The 2,933-nt window shown below is 42.6% G+C and overlaps 1 long non-coding RNA gene across 1 annotated transcript; it reads right to left on the minus strand.

Annotated features, from left to right (window-relative positions):
* Positions 1–1,175: 1,175 nt before the first annotated feature.
* On the minus strand, positions 1,176–1,936 carry LOC118701161 (uncharacterized). Its single transcript, XR_004982416.2, has 2 exons — positions 1,847–1,936; positions 1,176–1,426 (listed from the first exon to the last, which is right to left on the minus strand). It is a non-coding gene; the product is annotated as an uncharacterized LOC118701161 (long non-coding RNA).
* Positions 1,937–2,933: the final 997 nt, after the last annotated feature.

Consider the following 2,933-nt stretch of genomic DNA (forward strand, 5'->3'; position numbering starts at 1 on the left):
TTGACCTAAAATGGCCCAAAAATGAGAAGAAACGGACAAAATTTGCCAGAATGACAAAAAATTGACAAAAAATTGAACCAAAAAGGAAGGGAAATTACTCAAAATTTACCAAAATTTACCCAAAAATGACCAAAATGGCAAAAGATGATCAGAAATGACTTAAAATCGGCAGAAATGGTCCCACATGACCCAAAAAAGAACAAAAATTTGCTCCAAATGGCCCAAAAAATGAACAAAAATTACGAAAATTGACCAAAAATGACCAAAATTGTCCCAAAAATTTTAAGAAATGACCCAAAGCGAGCGTTAGTGTGCGAGTGCTTTATTGAGCTGCGTGAGGCGGTGAGAGCCCTGAAACCTCCCCAACATTCCTAAAAAAATCCCAAAAATCCCAAATTTTCCCACAAAACGCCCCAAAAAAACCCCAAAAATGCCAACCCAAAATCCCCCTAAAAAAAACCCCAAAACCCTCAAAATTTCCCACCAAAATTCCCCCAAAAATTTCTATTAAAGGGATTTTATTTCAATTTTTGACATTTCCAATTGGATTTTTGGTGAGAATTTCAGGATTTTTGCTTTTTTAATTATTTCCCTTCTTTTTTTTTTTTTGACGGAATTTCAGATTTTTGGGTTTTTTGGCTTTTAAAAAAAAATTTTGCTTCTATTTTTAAATTTTTTTTGCTTTGTTTTGCTACTTCCATCAGATTTTGAGGGAAATTCAGATATTTTTTGTTTCTTTCTTTTTTTTTTTTTTTTGCTGCTCTTGGAATTTCAGAATTTGTTGGGATTTTTGGCATTTTTTTCCATTTGAATTTTTGATTTTTTGGAAGGAATTCCAGGGGGTTTTTTTTTGCTTTTCTTGGCTTTTCTTTTTTCTTAATTTTTTTGCTTTTTTTGCACCTTTTCCATCAGATTTTTGGGGAGAATTTCGGGGATTTTCGCCCTTTATTTTTGGATTTTTTTCAATCTTTTTTTTCCACCTTTCCCTGGGGATTTTTGGGGGAGCATTTCAGGATTTTTTCCTTTTACTTTTTTCATTTCTTTCCTTTTTTCCCCTTGTTTTGGATTTTTTCCTTTTTTATCCACTTTTCCCTTGGGATTTTTGGGGAGAATTTCAGGGAATTTTTGCTCTTTTTAAATTATTTTTTTCCTTTTTTTCCCTTTTTTTAAATTAATTTTTGGGGAATTTCAGGAATTTTTTCCTTTTTTCCCCTTTTTTTGCCTTTTTTCCCTTTTCCCGGGGATTTTTTGGGGGGAATTTGGGGCTCAGCCCCTCCCCATTCTAACCACGCCCTCTCCCGGAAGTGACGTCATAACGTGAAGTTACTTCCGCTCCCGGTTGGCCCCTCCTCCCGGAAGTGACGTCGGCAGACGGAGCCCCGCCCCTCTCATAGAAGGAGCCCCCCGGGAAGGGGCGGCCGCAATTCTGAGGGGAAAAAACGGAAATTTTGGTTAAAAATCGGGGAAAAAAAGGAGAAAAATTGGCTCGAAACGGGAGAATTTGGTTGGTTAAAAAGAGAAAAAAGGGAAAATTTGAGAAAATTTGGGTAAAAATGGGGAAAAAAAGAGAAATTTGGGTTAAAAAAGGAGAAAATTTGGTTAGAAAAATGGAAAATTTGGGTTAAAAAAGAGAAAAATTGGAGAATTTGGGGGAAAATTGAGAAAATTTGGTTAAAATAGGAAAAAAAGAGAAAATTCCGGTAAAATTGGGAGAATTTGGGTTAAAAAAAATTTGAGCAGGGGCCCGAAAAGGGAATTTTGGGGGGCGTTTTTGGGGCATTTTTGGCCTTTCTAAATGGGATTTTTGGGGCCATTTTTGGGGCCATTTTTGGCGCTTTTGGCTCACCTGGGGCCGCTGCAGGTGGAACTGGGCCAGCGACGCCATCAGCAGCTCCAGCTCCCGCAGCGCCGCCGATTTCGGGGCCCCCTCCCCAAATTCGGGGGTCCGAGTCCCTGGGGGGGGGGGCAGAGGCAAAATTTGGGGGAATTTGGGGGTTTTTTGGGGTCCCATCCCAAATGTGGGGGGGATTTGAGTGAATTTTTGGGGTTTTTTTTTGGGGGTCCCACCCAAATTTGGGGAGAATTTGGGGGTTTTTGGGGGGGCCCCCTCCCCAAATTTGGGGGGTCCCCGAATCCCTGGGGGGGTCAGAGGCAAAATTTGAGGGGTCCCACCAAAATTTGGGGGGGATTTGAGTGGATTTTGGTTTTTTTTGGGGGGGATTCCACCCAAAATTTGGGGGGAATGTTGGGGTTGTTTTGGGGGGCGTCCCACCCCAAATTTTGGGGGGATTTGAGGGAATTTGGGGTTTTTTTTTGGGGGGATTCTCCCCAAATTTTGGGGGAATTTGAGAGAATTTTGGGGTTTTTTGGGGGGGGATTCTACCCCAAATTTTGGGGGAATTTGAGAGAATTTTGGGGGTTTTGGGGGGGGATCCCGCCCCAAATTTTGGGGGATTTTGGGGGGCTGACCCCGAATTTGGGGGGGTCGCACTCACCTGGGGGGGGCGATCCCCGAATTTCGGTTCCGTCCTCGGGGGGCGGGGCCAGGAGCTCCTCTGGGGGGGGGGGAGGGGAAACGAAGGCGAGTTGGGGAGAATTTGGGGAAATTTGGGGGGAATTTGGGATTTTTGGGGTCCCCTGAGGTGATTTTGGGGGTGGGGGCAATTTAAGGCTGATTTTTGAGGGGTTTTCTGGGTTTTTTTTTTTGAGTTTTTGGGGTTTTTTGGACCTCCCCGATCTGATTTGGAAGGAATTTCGTTGTTTTTTGGGGTGTTTTTTGGTGGTTTTGGGGTGTTTTTGGGGTATTTTTGGGGTATTTTTGGGGTGTTTTTGGGTGTTTTTGGCATTTTCGGGGTGGTTTTGGGGTGGTTTTGGGTGTTTTCAGGTGGTTTGGGGGTAATTTTGGGTGTTTTGGGGTGTTTTCAGGTGTTTTT

Source organism: Molothrus ater, unplaced genomic scaffold (assembly GCF_012460135.2).
Source record: "Molothrus ater isolate BHLD 08-10-18 breed brown headed cowbird unplaced genomic scaffold, BPBGC_Mater_1.1 matUn_MA770, whole genome shotgun sequence".
Taxonomy (NCBI): Eukaryota; Metazoa; Chordata; class Aves; order Passeriformes; family Icteridae; genus Molothrus; species Molothrus ater.